The 24,452-nt window shown below is 39.7% G+C and overlaps 1 protein-coding gene and 1 pseudogene across 1 annotated transcript in view; one reads left to right on the plus strand and one right to left on the minus strand.

The window, feature by feature from the left end:
• The window catches only part of Nudcd3 (NudC domain containing 3), a 106,852-nt gene that overhangs the window by 49,898 nt on the left and 32,502 nt on the right, over window positions 1-24,452 (minus strand). The window lies entirely within an intron of this gene.
• On the plus strand, window positions 15,398-15,870 carry LOC113190260 (V-type proton ATPase 16 kDa proteolipid subunit c pseudogene; annotated as a pseudogene).

Raw genomic sequence — 24,452 nt, forward strand, 5'->3', positions numbered from 1 at the left:
AAATAAAGTAGAACTCACAAACTCACAGTCAATTGAAAGCCACAAAGTGGCACCTCAAAACCCCTGGTTGCTACAGTGACAACTTGGGACCCAGCTCTCTACAAACCCACTGTGACTGTAGGCTCATGCCTCCATTTCCATACCTGTAAAATGGGGTTGTATGAGTGCCAGTCCCAAAACTGCTACTGGGTTAAGGAGTAGGTAGATACAAAGTTCTCAGAACAGCATCTGACTTAAGAGTGTCAGCTGCCATCACCTCTGTTCACATCCAAATAATAATCTTATCAATGTGGATTACCAATACTATTAATAGTATTATGATCCAAAGAAGAGGCTGTCATACCACATGATATAAGTACAGGACTTTCTAAATCAGAACTCAGAATTTAATTACAAAGTGATCATAAGTCACTGCAGGGTTGAAATGAAGTGACATTATTTGATTGTTTTTAAAAAGTCACTGTACAATTGACATGTGGAGAGTGGGCAGCAGAATGCTAAAGAGTGTGGATCTGGAGGGTGTCTGGGGGCACCAGTCGATAGAAATGGTACAAGCCTGAGGGTTTAAGAATGCACGTCGGGTATAGGGGTATACACCTGAAAAACAAGTGACAGAGCCAAGGACTCTAGAAACCAAGTGTGGGTGATGGCAGGAACTAGACTCAAGTTTACCTTGACTTGTTCATCTGCTCCTGTCTCAGCTCTTTTGTCCTCTTGCCTTCAAGCCTCTATCAAAACTGAACTTCCTTCTTAACCAAAAGAGAGAGTGGGGCAGGGATTTTTCCCTTTTCTTTACAGCTCCTTCTCACTCAACATCATGACATCAAATATCACATTTTATTCAAAACATATAGAGCAGTCATTTTTTCACTGGTTCATTTTACATTAACTAATACAGCCACATAAGATTATTTATAGTTGTCATGCAAGCCCCATATGAGATTACAATCTTCTAGAAAAGAGAACAAAATACACCCAGCACAGTTTGCAACATACCTTGCATACAACTGGGACAGTCAATATAAAAAACAGAACTTACAAAATAAGTGCAATAAAACTGCATACTAATTTTCTAGAAGACATTCTGTTTGTTTCCTTTAACAGGATTCCTAGGACATTATTATTTTTTTTTTTTTTTAGAAAGAGGAGAGGGGGGAGAGAGAGAGAGAGAGAGAGAGAGAGAGAGAGAGAGAGAGAGAGAATTATTTTTAATATTTATTTTTCAGTTCTCGGCAGACACAACATCTTTGTTGGTATGTGGTGCTGAGGATCGAACCCGGGCCGCACGCATGCCAGGCGAGCGCGCTACCGCTTGAGCCACATCCCCAGCCCCCTAGGACATTATTAAACAAGATAAAAGTAAACCAAACTCTGAGTTTTGTTTCTACTTTACAAAAACATCTCTGGAATTCTAAGGACTGGATGCTGTTTAATTCAACGTTCTCAACTGTCCTGGTGAAGATCTGGAGCCTGGCTTCTGTTCAAGACAGTATTGAGGAGGCTGGGGTTGTGGCTCAGCAGTAGAGCGCTCTTGCAAGGCCTTGGGTTCAATCCTGAGCACCACATAAAAATAAATAAAGGTATCATGTCCAACTACACCTAAAAAAATAAATATTTAAAAAAAAAAAAAAGACAGTGGTGAAGAGTCCCCACCACAACTCAAGGCCTAGTCATGTTCTCCTACAAGGTGTCAACCTTAAGGTCAGGTTTCTTTATGAATACCAGCCTCCTCTCATTATACCTTGAAATGCTTGTGTTTGTAAATAAAACTGTGCAGCTGAAATGCAAGAAATCTATGATATTTTATTCAAGTGACATCCCAGTGCACTCATCTGAGAGCAACACACTTAGATACATCTCAGCTTCATGAAACGCTATCACAAAATGAGACAAGCACTTTTTCTATAAAAAGAAAATCTACCGTGTTGAGAACAATGTTTGTGGAATAAGAAAGGCTCAGGCCAGTGTCTGCAGATACAGGATTCCAACCACTATTTTCACCTTCTCACCTCACTGCCTTGTTATATCACCTATTCCCAGACCCACCAAAAAAGGTAAAGGAGCCCCTTTTTGTAACCCACCACCACCTTTTATCTGGGAAGTCACTCATATAAAACAACTTTTGCTCCCCCCACCCACATGCCCCAGATCTGGGGAAAGTACATGTAAAGAACAGAAAACTGTCACGAATGGAATAAACTGCCTTATCCCTAAGGATCTTTGTACAGATATAGCATTGTTTGAGTCAGCTTTTTCACCACTGTGACCAAAGGACAAGAACAGTTTTTAGAGGAGTTAGAGTTTTAGGGGGCTCATTGTTTTAGAAGTCTCAGTCCATAGATGGCTAACTCCATTGCTGTGGGCCTGAAGTGAGGCACAACACTGTGCCAAAAGGGTGTGGAGGAGGATAACAGCTCAGGACATGACAATAAGGAAGCTGAGAGAGAGAGAGACTAAGCTCCGCTCAGTGGGGACAAAATATATACCCCAAAGGCACACTCCCAGCGACCCACTTCCTCCAGCCACACCCTACCTGCCTATAGTTACTACCCAGTTAATCCCTATGAGCAGATTAATAGGAATAACCCAATTATTTCACTTCTAAATCCCTTAGAATTGTCTCACACATGAGCTTTTGAGGAGCACCTAATATCTAAACCATAACAGGTACTGACAAATAGTCACAAGATGCTAAACAAAAGAATGTTTAAAAATGCATCTTTCTGTGTTGCGAACATTGTGGAGTGTACTCATACAAACCTAGATGGTAAAACCTACAATATATCTAAGCTATAACGCTTATTGGTCTTAGGCTACAAAACTATACTATAGGCAACTATAACAGTGGTATTTGTATATCTTCACATATCTAAACATAGAAAAGGTACAGTAAAAAGACAGTACAAAAGATTTAGAGTGGTACACCTCTCTAGGGCACTCACCCTGAATGCAGCTTGCAGACTGGAAGTTGCTCTGGTGGGTATATGAGTGAGTGGTGAGTGAATGTGCAGGCCTAGGACATTACTAGATGTTACTAGACTATATAAACACTGTACACTTAGGCTACATTGTTTATAAATTTTTTCTTCAATAATACATTAACTTTGGTTTACTGTAACTTTATAAAATTAATTTTTATAAAAACTTTTTGACTTTTATAATAACATTTAGCTTAAAACACAAACACATTATACAGCTGTTCAAAAGTAATGTAATATTGTATATTAGTATCCTTATTCAGTAGCCTTTTATCTGTTTTTAAGTATTTAAATTTTCTTTTTATATTTTGAATTTTTTTGTTAAAAACTATGATACAAACACACACATTAGCCTAATCCTATATAAGGTCAGGATGATGATCGTTATGACGGTCTTCTACTTCCACCATCTTGTCCCAATGAAAGGTCTTCAAAATAGACCTTCCTATGTCCCATTTCCTATGGCAACAACATCTTCTTTGGGAATTCCTCCTGAAAGATGTCCCTGAGGCTCTTCTTGAGGTGGCACTCTTTCAGAAATATGTCCATAGGGGTTTGCCTGGTTTCTTTTCAGCATCATAGATTTGCTATAAGCAGATAATAAACCATCAACATTCTTCTCTAGTAATGAAAACCTTTGGGTGTTGGGGCCATGTTTTCAAATAGCAGCTTGTTGAAGTCTGCAAAAGCTTCTGCTAAACCCTCCTCTATGAATTTTCTTAGAGGTTCTTCTTTTTCTTCTCCTGTACTTTCCTTTTCCCTTGCCTCTTCTTCAGCCATACATCACTAGGTGTTAGGAATTTTTCAGCCTTATTATAATCTTATAAGACCATCATCATTATGCAGGATATGACTATACATTTGCAAAAAGAAAATGCCAACAAACTCAGGAATTTGCTATTCAATGGAATCTTAGGGTTAATCCTTTTTTGTAAAGAGAAAAATTACTTTGACAGAATCCTAATTTTGAACATTTGTAGAAACACACTTTGGCATCGATTACTAAGCATCCCTAATACTAATGCTGAGTCCTGTGGGCCTGTGAAGGGTTCCTGCTCCCACCTCTAGCAGTCCTGTACATCAGTATCCCTTTGTCTCTAACACCATCATGCTCTTCATACACTCATAACTCACCCTACCCTAAAATCAAACAAAAGGATTCACAACTCTTCTTAAAGCATTCTCTGTTCAGGCCTGCACTACCTTTTTCCTTATTTTTTCCAACTAAAGATCCTGAGTCATGTTCTCCTCACCCTACCTTCCACCACACCTCTCTGCCCATCACTAGGGACTTCCAAGCCTCAAATCCAAACCTGTCTTCTTATAACTTCTGTTATATCCAGCTGATACTGCTAAAACATCTAATATCAATGCCCTTACCCCTGGACTTTCCCTCTCTTGCAATCACCACATGCACTGCCACCTGGTTGCCTTTGACCAACCTTTCCTGCTGCCCTGCAAGCTCCAAAGAACATAAAATCCCTGTGACTTGCACAAATAACACTGAGCCCTACAGTAGCTTCCTGATGCATATCTTTCCTGATCCATTATCCACTCTGCCTACTACCTGCTAACTTCCTAAAGAACCAAAACACAACAGTCTTGAGTTATAGACCACTGGTGTTTCTACTTTCTAAAGTCAAAACTCCAATTCTTTAGCATGTATCTGGGTCTTCACAGTGTGCAAATGAAAGTATGGTTCCTTTCATTCTCTTCCCCCAGGAATACAGAAATGTTAACATTACTTTAATGCCATCATTTATTTGCACAGGTTATTCCTTGTGGCTGGGTGCTTTTACTTTCTCAATCTGTTAACTTCCAATACCATCTTCTTTGGAAAGTCTCTAAAGGTTTCTCCACACTGACTGCTTCTTGGAAGGGTGAAGGGGTGATTGTGTATATCCCCACAGGTGTGCACAATGGAAGGTGTATCTGGCCAGATTAACACAACACAAACAGGCATATATGCAGCTGGGAACTAGGTTCAGCAGCTCTGAGTTGTTGTGAAGTCCCATGAAGCAATGCATTCCCTAATGAGAAAATGAAAAGCCATGGCAAAGAGTTATTTAAAAAAAAAAAAAAAAAAGTGAGATTTAAAGCAATACACATCTCAAGAGTTCCAAATAAAAGAAAAGAGGAGGCAGCACCACTTAGTGCTTAAGGGCATAGACTTTTGTCAAAATCCCTGCTTGGCTACTGTCTAGCAGTACAATGTTGGACTAGTTATCTCTAGCTCTAAGCCCCTGTCTGCTCATCAGTAAAATGGGGGAAACAGCATCTCCACTACAGAAGCTATACAGAGCTCATGAGTACTCGACATTCTACACACTTGCCTAAGACAATCTCAGTCCAATTTTTCTAAAATTGAAACACAAGGCTAAGCTATTCAAGTCCAAGTGGATGCCCTGGCCCATCCTTCTCTTGCTCAGCAAGATGTGGTCATATTCTCACAATGACAAAAGAGGATTTCCCTGAGACCATTTTGGGGTCTTGGGTAAAATATTGCTGTTTTCATCACCTGAGATAACAGCTCAACATGGAAAGGATGGCCACCCTCAAGAGCAGCAAATGCAACCACTGATGATAAGGCACCATGGGAGCACTGGAGTCAGCCAGCTTAAATCTCTGCAAACAGTACTTTTCCATTCTCATTAGTTACATGCTGCCAGAGAATTTTAGCGCTGAACAGAATGAAGACAGGCTGGAGAAACAGTCCTACTATTTATAAAGTCTCAGTGTTAGCCAATTTGATCCTCTTCTGCATGTAAATGGGCTAAGATTCTCCAGACAAGCCTGTTTTGATAGGGCTGGATATCTGCCTAGGATACCCAAAGACCCAGGCCATAGGCCATTCAACTGGAGTCCTTCCAACATGTAGGATGTAACTGTGTATTTTGTTGTCTAGGTTTCTATTTGACATCCAGGTAACAGACAGATTGTCTAGCTCACTACATACCCACCAGTCACTTTTTATTGCCTCCCTTAAATGTATTTCAGAGGAAGATCTTTAACAAATGTATAATTAGTAATCCTTATACAGTTACCTTTTTTTAAAGATAGAACTGCATACTCCATCAAACATAATTGCATGATTTAACTAAAACTCACGGGGTGGGGGGAAATAAATAAGCAATACCTCAGAATTCTGACCTGGTTTCTGGCAATATTCATCAAATTCATTTGAGAAATCTTTGTAGTAAATTATACAGTTTTTCAATAAGTACAGCCTCAATGAAACAAATGCCATAATGTCAAATTTGACAAAAGAGCATTTGCTTAGGCTACAGAGGAAAAGCAATTAGTTCTTGGCTTAAAAAAAAGCCTTTAACAAGGAAGAGTATTTCATTTCCTGGAGCAGGCCTAGTATAAGCAGAATTGGAAGTCCATCAGGAAGTGTTAACATGGGACAGTCCAGGCATGTTCAACAGCTGTGACCTTCACTTACCAAAGCCAAATATCTCCAGATGAAGACATTAAAAATGCTTCTTTAAATGACATTTGTCATCTTCTATGGTTTGAATGTGTCCCCTCCAAAATTCAGGTATTGAAACAATGTGATGGTACAAGAGGTGATTAGGCCATCATGGATCCTCCTTCATGAATAGGATTAAGGCCCTTATAAAAGAGGCACTTCCCAGCATTTGGCTTTCTTGCTTTTCCATCCCTTCCACTATGCAAGGACACAGTTTTCCTCCCCTTCAGACAATGAAGCAACAAGGAGCCATCCTGAAGGCAGAGAGAAGCCCTCACCAACACCCAACTTGCCAGCACCTTGATCTTGGACTTTGAAAATTGAGAAAATGATTTACGTATAAATTATCCAGTCTCAGGTATTGTTATAACCATAGATCCTAGGTGATGTCAAGTTCATACCACAGACCACCCATACATAATAGCAGTGCAAGGGGATGAAGAAGGACAGGCCACCAGCAAGGGGTATTTTTGCCTCAGCACACAGGACTACATGTAAGATTCACCACAACTGTAGGGGACTGTCATCTCCACAAAACAGGTTCCTAGAGAGGCTAAAGAAACAGTCAAAGGTTGTGAACTCTGGGTAACTGAGCTAAATCCTGGCCTCACACCTATTCTCCAAGATGCAAGAAGTCTACCAGGTTCTTGCCTGCACCTAGCAGACTCAGGGACTGAAGATGGAGTCAGATCCTTAACACTCGCTGCCACACTGTGGTCATTCTGTGATATGTTCATGTGACCTCCAGATTCTACTATCCTTGCACTTAATAGGTTTCTCTCCTTTTCCTTATTGCACTCCTGCCAGTCCTTTTAGGAGTCTAACAGGCAGAAGCTAATGTTAATTCCTGGTTTACAGCACACAATGAACATGAGCATCAGCAAAGCCTCTGGGAGCCATGGGCTGCCTTTCCATCAGTCTTCCCACAGGCACTCCCCAGGACAGATGACCCTGCCTGTCCCAAGAGAGACATGGAGAGTGACCGATGACCTGACCAAAGGCTCTTCAGAGAGTCCCAGAACATTTGCCAGAGGCACTTGAGAAAGAGTGGGTGTGATGTAATTCCACCTTAAGTTTAATTCACAGGTGATGATTCCACTTCCCAATGCTGTGGTTCTGAGAAGACTCTTGGCTTCCCTGATTCCAGAATTGTAGTCAAACCACAGGGGACAGTAACATCAGAGAGAAATTAGACTCCGCTGACACGTGGGAACTGTCTCCACAGTAAAATCTAGTCTAAGCTGACTAACAGATTCCTGAGTCCCCCCATTATGCATAAGCCCAGCCACATGCACCCATCCTGACCAGAGGCCCTGTTCTAGCTAAGGCAGGAACTAGACATAGACTGCCTACCACCTTCACTGTCCCATCCTTACTCCAAAAGAACAGATGTAGAGAAAAATGATCTGTAGGTCTTTCTCCTCAAGGATATGCTCACTTTTTTCAGGATATCAAGAGAAACACAGTGAAGTCATAACTCAGTGCTGACCTTGGGCAATGGGGAGAATGGTAGGATCCTTCACAGAGAAGATCCTGTAGATTTGCAGGATATGAGGACAACCAAGGTATAGGGCCAAACACAGAGAATATGGAATGAGCCACAGATGTGCAGTTTCATGCTCTGGAAGTGAATAAGTTCTCCAAGGGAAGAGATTACAGCAAGAAGAAAGACAAGGGCTGATTATAGACATATCTCCAGAACACCCACATTTAAGGGGTGGAAAGAAGATAAGCCCAAGAGGCTGAAAGACTAATCACTGGGAGGAAAAGAACCAGAAAAGCACAGAAACCAAACGCACTTATTTCAAGGAAGAGCAGTCAACAGCATCAAATGTGGAGGAGATCAAGAAACTTGAATACTTAAAGAAAGGTCACTCATTCTTGCCCCAAGAAACATTCCACAGTGTGAGAGAGCCAGATTTTTTTTTTAATTTTTTTAGCTGTAGATGGACACAATACCTTTATTTATTTTTATGTGGTGCTGAGGATTGAACCCAGTGCCTCACACACACAAGGCGCCCACTGAGCCACAACCCCAGCCCGAGGGCCAGATTTTAACTTAAAAAGACAAAAATCAAACTGCTAACACAAGAGTAAGAGACAAGGACTGGGCTGAACCACGGACAAAGAAGGAAGACAAAGGATAAAGTAAAAGGGAATAACTTGCTTGAGGAGAGGTGTGGGATAAGGAAGGATTACCCTTCAAAAATATAGATGACAAAAGGAAATTGGGGGGGGGGGACATTTGGTGATACGAGCCTGTAATCTGAGCAACTTGAGAGGCTGAGACAGGGGGATTGCAAAATCAAGGCCAGGCTCAGCAACTCAGCAAGACCCTGTCTCAAAACAAAAAATTAAAAAAAAAAAAGGGTTGGGAATATAGCTCAGTAATATTACACGCGAATACACGCATACACGCACACACAAACACACACACATACACAGAGTTCAGTGATTAGGAACTAAAGGTGTAGCTCAGTGGTAGTCCTGGGTAAATCCATGGCATTAAAAAACAAAAGTTCAGGAAAGAAGGACAGTCATTTCAATAAATGATACTGGGGCTGGGGATGTGGCTCAAGCGGTAGTGCGCTCGCCTGGCATGCGTGCGGCCCGGGTTCGATCCTCAGCACCACATACCAATAAAGATGTTGTGTCCGCCGAGAACTAAAAAATAAATATTAGAAAAAAAAAAAAAACAGTTAGCAGTTTAAAAAAAAAATAAAAATAAAAAAAAATAAATGATACTGGCCCAACTGAACATCCTTATACAGAGATGAACTTTAAGCCACACCATGCACCATACACTAAAAATAATTCAAAATCTGAGACTATAAAACTTCTCATAGAAAAAATGAAGGAAATATTTGTGACTTTGTATTAGGCAAAGATTTCCTAAATACGACACCAAAAAATGTGATCCATAAAAGAACAAATTGATATTTTGAATGACATCAAAAGACTTGTTGTTCAAAAGGCAATTTGTAGCTTAGTGGTAAAGTATGTGTTTAATGTGCACAAGGCCCTGAGTTTGATTCCTAACACCACCAAAAAGAGAGGCAATGTTAAGAGAATGAAAAGACAACCCAAAGACAGGAGGAAATATTTGCAAATTATATATCTAATAAAGTATTCATATCTAGAATATACAGAGAACTCTCAAAACTTAGAAAGAAAATGAACAACCCAATTTTTAAAAATAGACAAAAGATTTGAACAGACACATCACCAAAGAAGGTATAAAGAACTGCACTATCATTGCTTATTAGGGAAATGCAAATTCAAACCACAATGAAATACCACTGTGCATCTATGAGAATGTCTAAAGTTAAAAAGACTTAAACATCAAATACGATTAGGATGAGAAGCCACTGAAACCCTAAAATGCTGGTGGGTGGTGGCACGTGCCCTGGGCAGAGCCTCTCCTCCTAGGTTATTCACAAAGAAATGAAGCATCCATCCACACAGATTTGTACACAAATGTTCCTTCACAGCTTTGTAACAACCAACAGACAAGTGGATAGAGAACAACAAGAACAAGCCAAAAAAATAAATCACTGGGCAAAGGTTGTGGCTCAGTGGTAGAGCTTGCCTAGCATGCGTGAGGCACTGGGTTTGATCATCAGCACCACATAAAAAATAAAATAAAGGTATTGTGTCCACCTACAACTAAAAAATAAATGTTTAAAAAAATGAATCACTGTTATATATAACATGGTTGAATCTCAAAATAATTATCCTGAAAGAAACCAAACCCAAGAAAAGTATATACCTTGAAGAAATATTTGTACACTCATATTCATAGCAGCATTATTCATAGCAACTAAAAGATGGAAGCACCAAATATCCACCAATGGATAAATGGATAAACAAAATATAGTCTATCCATACAATAGAATATTATTCAGATTTAAAAGGAAAGAAAATTCTGATGCATGGATGAACCTTGAAGATATTACACAAGGCAAAATAAGCCAGTCACAAAAAGGCACTATATGATTGAGTAATCAAATTCATACAGACAGAATGGGGACTGCTAGGGACTGGGCAGGGAAGTGAGGTGCTGTTTAGTGGGGACAGTTTGAATTTGGGAGGATGAAAGAATTCTGGAGATGGATGTTGGTGACAGTTGCACAACAATGTGAATGTACTTAATGCCATTGAATGGTACATTTAAAATTGGCTAAAATGGTAAATTTTATGTGCTATGTATCTTACCACCATTTTTTAAAACTAAGTTTTTTAAAGGTGCATTCTTATGATTCTACCTACACAATTCTAGAATACATAAACTAATCTGTTGTGACAGAAAGCAAATAAGTGGTAACCTAAAGATGAACATGAAGGAAGCCAGCCACAGAGGGAGCACATGGAGACTCTCGGGCAATGGTTTCTTATGCATGTATATACATCATAACTTACCTAATTATTATATTACAAAGACATGCAACTTAGTATATAATACACAAGAAAATAAAACAGGCTAAATTGAAAAGAAGGTGGGCAAAGAGGAAGGATAGAAAGGGGAAAGGAAATCAGAGCAATATCTGTGACAGCTAACAGAATCACCCCAAAAGAAAGAACACAAAAGTATGCACTGTGGATTTCAGCATAACATCTCTTTGTGCAGGAAAAGTATCTAAGGAAAAGGAGAAAAGGCCCAGGGGAGAGAAAGTATCACTGACGAGGAGAAAAATGCCTTTCCTGTACCATATGGATGACACAAAATTTTGAGCAGTGTGGCTCAAAACTAAGTAAGAACCAGAGTGAAGGCAGACCCCCTGAGAAAGGGCTAAGAAGGTTCCAAGGACAAAGACAAAAAAGGCTCTATGACTAAGGTAAGAAGTCAAGACCAGGTATAGAGATGATAGAGGCACAGCACTACACCAGGACAATGAAGACAGCCCCACACTGTCAAGACAGCTTGAAGGAGCTTCCTCCAGGGGTGGCACAAAACCCAAGAAGTCAACAAAAGAACAGGAGCCGGCTACAGCCAGGCAAAGGCTCACAACGTTGCCTCTGTACCTCCTTCTCCTTAATGTTTTAGGGAGCAGACAAGCAAGGTTGTAATGTCACTCCTTTGCTATGAATGGTTTGATTAATATAATCGAGTCAGAAGGAGCAGGAAGGGCAGACAGAGAGACCGACCAGGCAGCAGAACTAGCCATTTGGCTGCCCTGGGCTCCTCTAAGGGAGAATTCACATACAAACGGTTGATGTCTGAGGTCATGAATGTAGACTCACTGAACTCTTAAGTCCTTCATGTGCTGAATCCCACCACTTTTGCTGTTCTGGGCAGCTTTGAGAAAGAACCAGCTGTGGGGTTAAAGTGGCATTGCTTTCCCAGTCCAAGAACTCAATGACTATTATAGAGGCACAGCAAGGTTCTGCATAATAGTACAGACTGCTGGGAAGAAGTGACTGTAGAACCCCATGGTGGGCCCTGGGAAGATAAGCTCACTAAGTCACTATGAAGAATTTCTTTCAGGACTTTACTGTCCCTATAACTATAAATCTAACACTATGATAAGTGTTGAGATGGTGCTAAGACTGGCAAGGCCTCTGTGGCTCTGAACAGCAGCACACCTATCCAGCAAGGACATACCCAGGCAACATCTAACACCCACAAGACCATGTGCAAAAGGAAAGGCGGTGCGCAGGAGTATGAACACCCCAACACCAAGAGGCTGGGACTGCCAAACATCTTTAAATGTAGAGAACAAAACTCCCACCTCCAAAAATTTGCAAAGAGCACATGAATAAAATGTATTCTCCATCTCAGGTTTGGTCACATTACTGTTGATCAAATGAATTTGACTCCTTTCACCTGCTTCCTACCCAAGGCAAATAACCACTAAAACCAGCATTCTCCTCCAATGAGGTCTGCCACCACCTCTGCCCTCTCCTTCCAATTCTTTAGCCTCAGGTCATTGAGGCCTTAATAGGACTTTCCTATTAAATCTCTGATGCAGAAACCTCCAGACTCACCTTCAATCTGTCCTATCCTCTTCTACAGCTACTCTTCTCAGCCACCTCCCACCCCTTATAGACCTTCCTCACCTTAGTACTGACCTTTGCTCTCCTCACTCCCTTCAGGGACATCTCACTGCCGTGGCTACAACCACTTTTAAGATGATAACTCCCAACTCTAGCTCAAATCTCTGTTTATTTCCCACAACTTCAGAACCCACTGCCAACTGTCCACTGGAATCTTCCATTTATATCTCTAACCATCCTCTCCTAGCTGAAAACAGACACACATCTCCTATCTGCCTGAAGAACAAGGATACTAGGGACCAGGATTATCTTTCTATGTGTTCCTATATCCCTCAAGCCCTCCTTCCCATCACTGTCCATCCCCCAACTCACATCTCTCCACCAGCCTGGGCCAGGATAGCCACCTCCTATAACAGGGACTTATAGGCTGCTTTGCTAAAAGCACTGTTTTAGCCCTGCAATGTCCAATGGGGTAACTAAAAGTAGAATAAAAACTTGACATCTCTGCCTCCATTGTGTTACCAATCTCCTTTCTATCTTAAACTCTGGGTGAGATTCCTGCTCAACTCTGCACATAGAAATGTCAATCATTTAAGGAGTGTCTGTTTAAAAACTGGTAATACAAGATTGATTGGCCTTAAAATTTACCTACTTCTCTCATTTTCCTTTAAGGCTGAAGACACCAGATAGGAAATAATTAAGGTATTTTCAAGATTTGCAGGGACCTCATAGTCAGAAAATTGTCAACTGTCCGCTTTTACAGCATCCTGTTTCAGGTCACTGGAGTAGCAACTGTAAGTTCCCAGACACTGTCCTAAACCTAAAGGAACTAACTCCATCCTGCCTTTCTGTTGTCCTTTTCTCTAAGTCATTCTCTCCTGCAGTCACCTTGGATTTTAAGAAAAGCAAGCCCTACAGGCAGATCACCATTGAATGCCCCCACCCACCCAGTGGAAGCAATTACCCTGTAAGAGAACTGAGGCTGTTTCCCCACTAAGTAGAAGCAATCATCTCGTGATGGGAACAAAATTGTCTCCTCAAGCAGTAACTTCTCCAGGACTTCACAGAACCAGACCTATCATCAATCTGACCAAATTTGATCAAGACCTTTTAACTATACATCTCTCTTGCCCCCTTCCCCAATTCCTCCCAAACCTGAAGCTCACGTCAATACCCCTAAAACAGGGCTGAGGATGTTTGGTTCCCTTTTGTTTTCCCAGTATGGCAATACTGAATATTAAATTCCTTTCCTACTTCACCATTACTCTTGCCATTTCGTTTTCTTTGGGGACAAATGACCATACTGCTATACTATATGTACCTGGTATATTGAGAATCCCTGACATCAGCTCCCTGCTCCTGGCCTGGGATTCCAGCAACACTCCCAGCCATGCTCCCTGTAGCTAGCCTTTCCCCTCTCCTTCCCTCCCAATCCTTCTGGTGTATAATAAAGTGTATAAGAGCTTACATTTGTGTGTGTGCATGTGTGTGAGTGCATGTGTGAACACATGTGAGAGGTCGTATGCGAGAACACTGTGTAAGGGTGAGAGAGCTGTGAGAGCAATGTTGAGTGTGTCTGTATGTCCATCTTCTCAACAATGCAACATTGCACCCTTGAAACTAGAACACAATATCATGTAAACAATAATAAGAATCACTTCCACGGGCGGGGGGTGGGGGAGCTTTTGGAAACTAAGAATGATAGCAAAGAAAAAAACAAAACTTCATGTGAGGACTAGAATACACAGTTGAGGAAATCATGTATGGGTTTCCAGGAAAAAGAGCAAAAAAGTCAGAGACACAGAATATAAGAGGAAAAAAGGGAATAAAAGAACTAGCGAACCAATTTCATAATTACAGAAGATCTAGACAGAAAATAAAGGGAAGGAAATTACATGAATTTAAGGGAATCTATAAATTCAGAGATAAATGACAAGACTCTGTAGCTAAAAACTCAGCAAGCACCCAGTACATAGGATTAAATTAGAGCCAAACTCAGATAAAGCATAATGTACTTTTACAACACTGAATGCAGGAAGAAATAAGAGCTTATAGAGAGTACAGAAGTACATATTATACCAAGAGCAAAATCAGAAATGTATCAGCTACCTAAGAGCCATGCAATAAGCCAGAAGAAAGCAGAGCAATGCAGGGAATATTTTCAACTTAATATTCAATTATCAGTGATGTATACATGCAGGCATGTGGCAGTGTGACCAGCTCACCCTAATTTGCCTAGAACCATCAATCCCAGCTATGGTTTGAATATTGTTTGTCCCTTCCAAAACTCATGTTAAAATTTATTCCCCATTATGAAATTTAAAATTAAGAGGTAGGACAAGGTGATCAGGGTTCTGTGTATATGAATGACTACTCCATTCACGTGATTAATAGGTTAATGGGTTAACAGGTTATGTTGAGAATGGGTCTGCTATAAAAGCCAGTTTGGGTAGGTCTCCATATATTCCTTTTCACCTGAACCATCTCAGGACTCTGTCAACAAGAAGCTATCAACAGATGTGGACCCCTGACCTTGAATCAGAACTATAAACCTGAATAAACCTCTTTTCTTTATAACTTACCCAGAACTGCACCTATCCTGGACAAACCATTTGCTAAGAACTGACTTGGTTTTAAATTAAAACTCCCATGTCCCAAGAAGCCCTCTCTTCCAGGAAAATCAGAAAGATGAGTAGAACTAAATGAGGTCTCAAAAATTTTCTTTCTCATAGTTACTTTCTTATGAGGATACTAAAGGATGTTCTCAACCAAATGATTAAAGCAAACAAAGAATAAAGACCACAGCTTGCCTCACCCTCAATGGTCAGAGACTGAAAGCTTCCTCCCTGAAGACCCAGGAACAAGAAAAAGATGCCTGCGCTCACCTCTGCACCCCCTGGTTGGCCGGCTGTTCTTACCCAGCTGCAGCCCGCTAAGCTTGTCCCTGCCCGACATGTCTGAGACCAAGAACAACCCTGAGAAAGCGTCGTTCTTCTTCTCTGAGATCACCAGCGCCTCGTCAGCCATGATCTTCAGTGCCCTGGGTGCCACCTATTGCATGCCCAAGAGTGGCACCGGCATCGCAGCTGTGTAAGTCATGAAGCCAGAGAAGATCATGAAGTCCATCACCCTGTGTTCATGGCTGGGATCTTTGCCATCTATGGCCTGGTGGTAGCTGTCCTCATTGCCAACTCCCTGAATGATGGTATGAGCCTCTATAGGAGTTTACTCCAGCTGGGTGCAGGCCAGAGTGTGGGCCTCAGTGGCCTGGCAGCTGGCTTTGCCATTGGCATTGTGGGGGATGCTGGTGTTCAGGGCACTGCCCAGCAGCCCTGACTGTTTGTGGGCATGATCCTGATCCTAATCTTCACTGAGGTGCTTGGCCTCTAAGGTCTCATCATGGCCCTCATACTTTCCACAAAGTAGCCTCTCAAACTCACCAGCCACAGAACACGATGTAAAGATCACCCCCTCCTCATTCCAGAGCTAACAGGCTGACACAGATGCACTGGCAATGGCCCCTTCCACCCTGTGCTGTGGACATTGGGCCCACTAATCTCCCATCCAGGCCCCACCAGTGAGAATGCCAGCCTCCATCCCTACACACACACACACACACACACACACACACACACACACACACACACTGCCCCAGAGTGTTCTGTGTAAAAGGATGAAGTAGAATTGTCAGTTGTGAAGCAACCCTTATCTCCCAACTATATAGTACCCTTTAGGTAGAGTGCTGCCTTGTGGGGTTCCCCTTGCCAAGACTCCTTGGATGGAACTGCCCCCTGTGCCAAGTGCCCAGGGTTGGAGGCAAAAGGTCAGCCACCAGGCCCTGGCTCCAAGCTGTGTACAATAAAGTTTTCGGATTTGGGGTGGGGTGGGGGGATCATGATGAGATACCAAGATACCAGTTCATACTCACTAGAATAGCTATAATCAAAAAGATAGATAACAGGGCTGGTGCTGTAGCTCAGTGGCAGAGGGCTTGCCTTGCACATGTGAGGGACTGAGTTCAATCCTCACCACCACATATAAACAAGTTAAAAAAAAAAAAAAGGTTCATTGACAACTAAAAAATTTTTTTAAAAGGATAACAAGTGTTGGTGAGGATATGGAAGCATATCTCATAAAACACCACTCCAGCAGTTAGTTACTCAAAATGGCCCAGCAATTACAATCCAAAGAATATACCCGAAACAAATGAAAATATGCCTACGTAAAAATATGTCTACATAAAAGCTTGTATATGAATATTTATAACACCATTACTCCTAAGAGCCAATTCAAATGTCTGATGAATAAATGAACAAAATTGGGAATATCCATACAACAAAAGATCATTCAACCAATAAAAGGAACAAAGCACTGGTATGTGCTACAAAATGGATAAACTCTAAAAACATTCTATTAAGTAAAGAAGTCAGACACAAAAGGCCACATATTATTACATTTATATGAAATCCAGAATTGGCAAATCTATAAGGCAAAATAGATTGGTGATTGTGTAAGGTTGAAAAGTTTGGGAGGAAATATGTATGAAGTTTTTCTGGAGTAATAAAAATGTTCTGGAATTGGATAACAGTGATAGTTGCACACTCTGTAAATACACTTAAAAATGCACAATTGTACATGATAAAGGGTAACCTTTAAGATATGTGAATTATATCTAAATTTAAAAATTGTGTGCATGCATCCACACTATACTGTTATTGGCTGCACAATTAGAAGGGATAGAGCAAATGTTTATTTTTACATATTTGTAATTTACTTGTCACATTGACCATGTATTTTCTAATATTAAAATTATCTAATAGCAAATGTAATTTTTTTTAAAAAATCAGGGGAAACTGAACAAGATACTAGCAGGATCAAACTAGAATAATTTTCTCTATTTTTCAAATTATCTAAAATCTGATCTTATTACTTTTATGATTAATTAAATAACTGCTTCCCTGTCATCCACCTATAACAAATATTGGGAAAGACACAATTCCTAAAAACAACACCAACATTAATTATCTACTAACGCAACTCAGGGCACATGAGATTTGCATACAATTCTGTAGGCAAACTTTTTTTTTTAAATATTTTTTAGTTGTTCATGTACCATTATATTTTATTTATTTATATGTGGCTGAGAATCAAACCCAGTGCCTCACACATGCTAGGCAAGCGCTCTGCCACTGAGCTATAATCCCGCTGCCTAGGGGCTAACTTTTGGTAACTGATTTTAATGGAAGAAAAAAGAAAGCTACCAACAATGGAATGATAGAACTTCTTACAAGGAATGAATAAAAGTGATCATATTCTTCAAGTTAATATGCAGTTTTAACATGATATCCTCAACAGGTATAATATAGAAAGAACCTCATCAAGTTCCAGTGAAATTCACTTTAAAGAAATCAAGCAATATTGAAGAAGAGTCTTGAGCCTTTTTGTAGATAATGAAATGGTACATTTAGCCTACAACAATCAAGGAAGAAAATTTTCTAAAATCTTAATATAAATTAAATCACTGACAAAATAACAAACCAACTAGAAAAAGGAAAGCAGTGAATGAGAAAACATGGAACATTTTATTTGTAAAATTCTATAGAAGAGCAATATCCAGACACTCATGAATGAGTTAACAAAATAGGAAATGCCAATAGTAAAATCAGATAGAAAATATAATCTTTCCTATAAATAAAGGAATGCAAATTAAACTATAAAGTATCATCATAACTGTAAATTTAAAAACAAGGCTAGCAGGAAAGTGCATATGGCTCAGCAGGAAAGTGCATGCCTGGCATGTATGTGGCCCTGGGATCAATCCCCAGTACCACGAAAAAAAAGTTTAAAAATAAAACATACTCATTAACATTATGACCTAGACCTGGCCTCTCACAAAAAGGTAAGGGCAGAAGACAATTAGGAACTTGCTTCACCAATTATGAATGTGTTCCACGGCATTAGCAATACGTGGGCAGTTACCACAAGACCCTGCAAATAAGATATCAGACTTTATGTACCACAAGCCCTCTTTCAAAACCATCAGCATTTAGAATTCGTACCATCACCAAAATTACATTAGGCAAAAGAAAAACATCTTTCACATGAATTTAACAATACATATATACATGTTACATATGTATATAAATGTTTTAAAAGAATTTCACCTGTATGTATATGTAGAAAATACCAACAAAAACAAATACACGAGTGAAAGGAAGATCAATAGAAGAGAGATGGCAGAATAGGGGGAAGGCGGGGAAAGAGGGGATGGGGACTGAAATAAAACTTCTTGCATGTATTATTTTATCAAAATGAACCCTAATACTATGTATAACTACAATGCGCTAATTTAAAAAAAAAATCTTTCACCACTGACTACATCTGGGTTTTTTTTTTAAATCAATGTTTTATTTAATATATGACAGCAGAATACATTACAATTCTTATTACACATATAGAGCCCAGTTTTTCATATCTCTGGTTGTCTACAAAGTATATTCACACCAATTCATGTCTTCATACATGTACTTTTTTTTTTTTTTTTTTTTACATCTGGGTTTTTAAGCTACCTGAGACTCTAAAACTATCTATGCCTCTATTTCCACAGAAGAAAACAGAACCAGATATCCCTCCTACACCCACTATCCAAAAAAGGAAATGAATGAACCATGAAAATAAAGATGAAAAGGATTAAATGCTTTAACCTGGGAGTGAGGGTACAAAAACTTAAGTCATGTATTCAGGATTCAACTCCAGCCTACCCTGAATTTCACAAATATCATGAAATAAGGCTCCAAGTGAATTAACTGTATAGATTACACTAGTCAGGTCCTTGCTACTATGCTTTTTTGCAAGATCCGCATTAAGAGATTTTTGGTTTCCTCCATTGAAATATCTTTCAATGTCTTTAAAAACATATTTGACCTCCATCATAATTCTTTTCTATTACCACACATTTCAGGTGGCCCCTTGACAACAGACCCAAGAACAAGAATGGACCCAATTCTGCTCATTTCAAACTTTCCTTCCAAACTCCACCCCTCTAAGAAAATCCTTAACACAAATCTTGCATCCTCTCTTCTTCCCTTCTCCTGGCTCCCCAAGACCAGGAATTCACAAAGGCCAGCAAAGGCACCCCCAGTCTAGGAAACATTTCTGAGATTCTAGGGACTGGGTATGATCCCCTCCTCTACACTCATTATGCTAGACTGCAGCTGTCTGCCCAAGTCCCCCTAAACTGTCAGTCCCACAAGCATCTCCCACTATGTGTGTGCAAATCCTAAAACAAGACCTGACACATCACAGAAGGTACTCAACAAACACAAGGAATGGAAGGATGGAAGGGTATATCACATATGAAGAAAAGTCTTCTCTAAAAATTAGTATGATCTGCAAAAGGAAGAGGTCATTTCAAATCATCCTGAAATTCCTGATGCTGGAGATATGCTAATAAGTACTAACAATTTCCCATTCATCATGGATGTTGTGGAAAGCACTGAAAAGCTCCCAGTGCTGAGTGAGATGGCTGTACACAACCTGCACCCTGCTGCTTAAAGTCAAGCAGTCTTTGAAGATGCACTAAAGGCAGAAAGAAAGGAGTCATTCACCAGCCATGTCACATGCAGGGTGGCCATGCCTCAGAAAAAGTGATTGTAAAGGGGCAGAAACAAAGAAAGAGGGAAGTCTAGGAGCCAGGCCCTGACCTAGGGCCATGTGAGAGTTATCCACAGTTGAGATGAACAGGTGGTGACAGGACAGTGTCCAAGTGCCCAGCTCTACCAAAACAAAAATCAGGGCTCAGACAATTCAGCTGTGCAAGCAGATGGTCCCTGAACACAGGTAGTCTCCCCAAGGAGATGTTTTATAGTATTATAGAAATATAACTCATGTAGGCCTATATTCAAACTCGGACACTTCACTATTCTGAGATAGAAATTATCAGGGACAGGTACACACATACACATACATCTTTCATACACACATATAGAGAGAGAGTGTAAGGGAAATACCTATCTATTCTTGAAGATATCTTGAAGATATTTTAGGTAATTCTATCAAGGAGCAAACTATATTTTGCTTACAAACAACATTTTATGAAATGCTTTGAAATTTCATACAAAACACCTAATTTACAGGACTTTAGTTACAGTTCCTGAACAAATGTAACCATTATGCATGAAATTAGCATTTCACTATATAATTAGCCAGAACAAATGAACACATACAACTTATACCTCTAAAATCCCCTAATGATCATGTCTCCAGAAAAATTCCTAAGTAAGAAAACACTGACCAATATATAACTTAAGTTCTCATGGAATAAAAAAAAAACCATAAAGCAGATTATTCCAACTTTTCAAATGTGAACAAAAACAGAAAATTATGAGGGAATACTGGGTGCCTCCAGGAGTGTAGGGACATGCAAGACAGCAGAGGGTACCCTCAACCACATCACTGGACAGAAGCATGCCTCGGCATGCATTTTACAATAAATTTTGTTAGGACAACTGAACAGCCATTCGGAAAGGATAAAATTGAATCCATACTTCACAACGTGGGTAAACTCCAAATAGACCAGAGATATAAATATAAAAATTGAAAACCCACAAAGATTGTTTTCACAGAACTACAAGTAAAAAATATAAGCACTACAGGAAAAATGGGTGAAAGCCTTCAAAACCTCAGGAAAGGGAAATCTCTCTGATTCAAAATTCCAGACACCACAAAAGAAAAATATTAAATATTTTATAACAAACATTTTAAATATTAAAAAGAACTCTTGACAAACAAAAACAAAAACTCAGAAGCAATAAAACAAAATAAAATAAACAGCATGTTCAAAGCCCTAGGTTTGATCCCTAGTACCACCAAAAAGAAAAAAAAAGATAAAGTGAGAGAAAACATTAATAATATATATTATAGGGGCTGGGATTGTGGCTCAATGGACAGCACTTGCCTAGCAGGTGTGAGGCACTGGGTTCGATTCTTAGCACTGCATATAAACAAATAAATAAATAAAGTTCCATCAATAACTAATAAATTTTTTTAAATAATATATATTATAGATGAAGTTCTAAAATCCCAAAATAAAAATGAAAAAGTACTCTTAAGACTGTGTATCTTAACACACAATTAAAACAAAATGTTAAAACATCAGCGCACACCACCTTTCAGATGAGTAAAATTCAAATTTTACACATATACTAGCTAGTGAGCTGTGGAAACAAGGCTGCTCATATATGGTGGAAGGAATGCAAAATGGCACGTCCCTCAAGGGAGGTTTGGCTGGCATTATCTACCAAAACTATACAGCCATTTTCCATAGGAATCTGCTTCTGGGGATGTATCCTGAAGATATAACCTCTCTCCAAATTAAAACACCAGAGAGCACAAGGTTATCACTGTGAAATCATATGTACCAGCAAAATATAAGACACTGTGTGAATGCCCCTTCACAGAAGATTGCAGGATCAATAAGTGATACACTGGAGGCTGATGCTGCAATCATAATCAGTGCAGATCTCAATAAACTGTGAGGGCAGGATTTCCAGGACATACTCACTGTCAGCTTAAAAAATAAAAAATGTAAGAGTACACAGAATACACTAGCTTATTTATAACAAAGAAGAGGAAATTTTAAAAAACATGCACACATATGATGTAGCATTATTTATTTTTGACAGAAAAACAAGAAAAGTACACCAGAAACTGCTCAAAATTGTTCCTGGTAGGGGTGGGGTCATTGAAGCAGAGTAACAGGCATGAACTTGCTCTCCAGACATCTTTTCATAAAACTTTGACTTGTGAACTATGAAAATGATTTAAAAAATCAAAAAGTGAATTTTTTAAAAAATGTTTTTAGTGGTAGATGAGCACACAGTGTCTTTATTTATTTTTATGTGTACTGAGGATCAAACCCAATGCCTCACACACGCAAGGCAAGTCCTTTACCACTGAGCTACGATCCAGCCCCAAAAAGCCAATTTTTAAAAAGCTCTAAAATTGAATACAAACTAAAATGAACCTAACTACATTGCAACCACAAAAAGAATTCAAGTAACTTCTAACTGGGATATGTTCTAATGACAAAAGCAACTACAGAGAAATCCTTAGCTTTTCCTGATAGGTTTGCTGTTGATGACAACAATGGTACAGGTATAGGAATTCTAAAATACTCTGCATGTACATTAAAATAGAAGAAACAGAACACTGATCTTGGAAACTGGGGTTCTTACTGTGAGAGAAGAGAAGCACAAGCCAAAGCAGAGAGAGTAGTGCTGTGGATTTGAACTGGAAGTGTCAAAAGGAACTTGTGATTCCAAAATATGATTCCTAGCTCTGTCCACTGGAAGGATCTAGAAGTAATTATTCTCAGCTGTGAGCACACTGCCTGTCTGTACGTTAAATACCATCCCACCAGAACAAAGCCAGAGCTTCTTGGGAAAAATAACTGGTCCCACAGCTGAGGCAGAGAACACACAAGTGACCCTAGTACATTCTGTGCCAGATCAAGGAGTGCTCAAAGAACAACACAGACATGCCAGACAAACAAGCCAGGCTGAGGAGTTCCCACTGGCCAAACCAGTGGACTGAAAAATCAAAGGAATTAATAACAGGAGAAACAGAATGAAAATCCTTAAGTCCACAGTAGTTAATAATATAATAATAATAATAATAATAATAATAAAGAAAGGAATGCCAGCTATTATGGGTAGAAGAAGTAATGGAATCTTTTTTGGGGGGAGAGGAGGGTAACCAGGGATTGAACCCAGGGGCATTTAACCATTGAGCCACATCCCCAGCCCTTTTACTTTTTATTTTGAGATGATCTCACCAAGTTGCTTAGGGCCTCACTAAGTTCCTGAGGCTGGCCTTCAACTTGTGATCCTCCTACTACAGCCTCCCAAGTCGCCAGAAATACAGGCATATGCCACCATGCCCAGACTAAGGAATCTTTTAAATTATCATTTTGCAACCACCAATGGCATAACTGATATGGGGAGAACCATCAATGGATACAAAAAGCTGTAGTAGCCTCAGATTGTCTCCCTGCAAGTTATTTATTAATGATGAAGAAAAAGCTGCCTTTCCTGAAAAGCAAATAACCAACCCTTCCAAGGGCACCCATCCAGAGTTACAACAGTGGGCTCTCCACCTCAGAGTCCTCCAGTGCAACAAGACCCAGGGCTGGACAAAAATGTCTCATCTGAATTTAATCATGGGAAGCAACCAAAGACTGGTCTCAACTTCATAAAAAGCCAAGATCAGAAATAACAGAAAAAATAATAACTATTCTAGTTTAAGAGTCTAGAGACACAAATGCAACATATGATCTCTGAATTCTGAACAGAAAAAAAAAACAATCAATGATAGAATGAATTAAATTATAGCCACAGAATTAAATATTATATGAAAAAGAACTATTGATTCTGTTTGTAAATGAGTCTTACAAGCATAAAAACAGAAGAGGTCAGACAAGGAAAGAGTCCATACCATATGATTCCATATGTAAACTTCAAAATCAGGTAAAGCTACTGTGCGGCTACAGTGAGATGAGTGGTAACCCACAAAAAAGATATGTCCATGTCCTAATCCCTAGAACCTGTGAATGTAGCCTAATTTGGAAAAAAGGACTCTGCAGATATAACTGTGTTTAGGATCTTCAGGTGATGTTGTTCTTGTAATTTCATGAGCCCTATCTCCAGAGGCAAGCATCCTTAAAAGAGACACACAAAGATGATCATGTGACAATGGACGCAGGACAAAGTGATGCATCCACAAGCCAAGGAAAGTCTGGAGTCACCAGGAGCTGAAAGAATAAGAAGGATCCTCCCATAGAACCTCTGAGAGTATGGCCATACTCACATCTTGATTTTAGACTTCGGTCCTCCAGAACCATGAAAGACTATATTTATCTTGTTTTAAGGCAGCAAGTTACTGGTGATTTGTTACTACAGCCCCAGGAGTCAGGACAGTTGAGCACCTGGTTGTGGGAGTTAATGACTAGG

The sequence above is a fragment of the Urocitellus parryii genome, chromosome 3, assembly GCF_045843805.1.
Source record: "Urocitellus parryii isolate mUroPar1 chromosome 3, mUroPar1.hap1, whole genome shotgun sequence".
Classification (NCBI taxonomy): domain Eukaryota; kingdom Metazoa; phylum Chordata; class Mammalia; order Rodentia; family Sciuridae; genus Urocitellus; species Urocitellus parryii.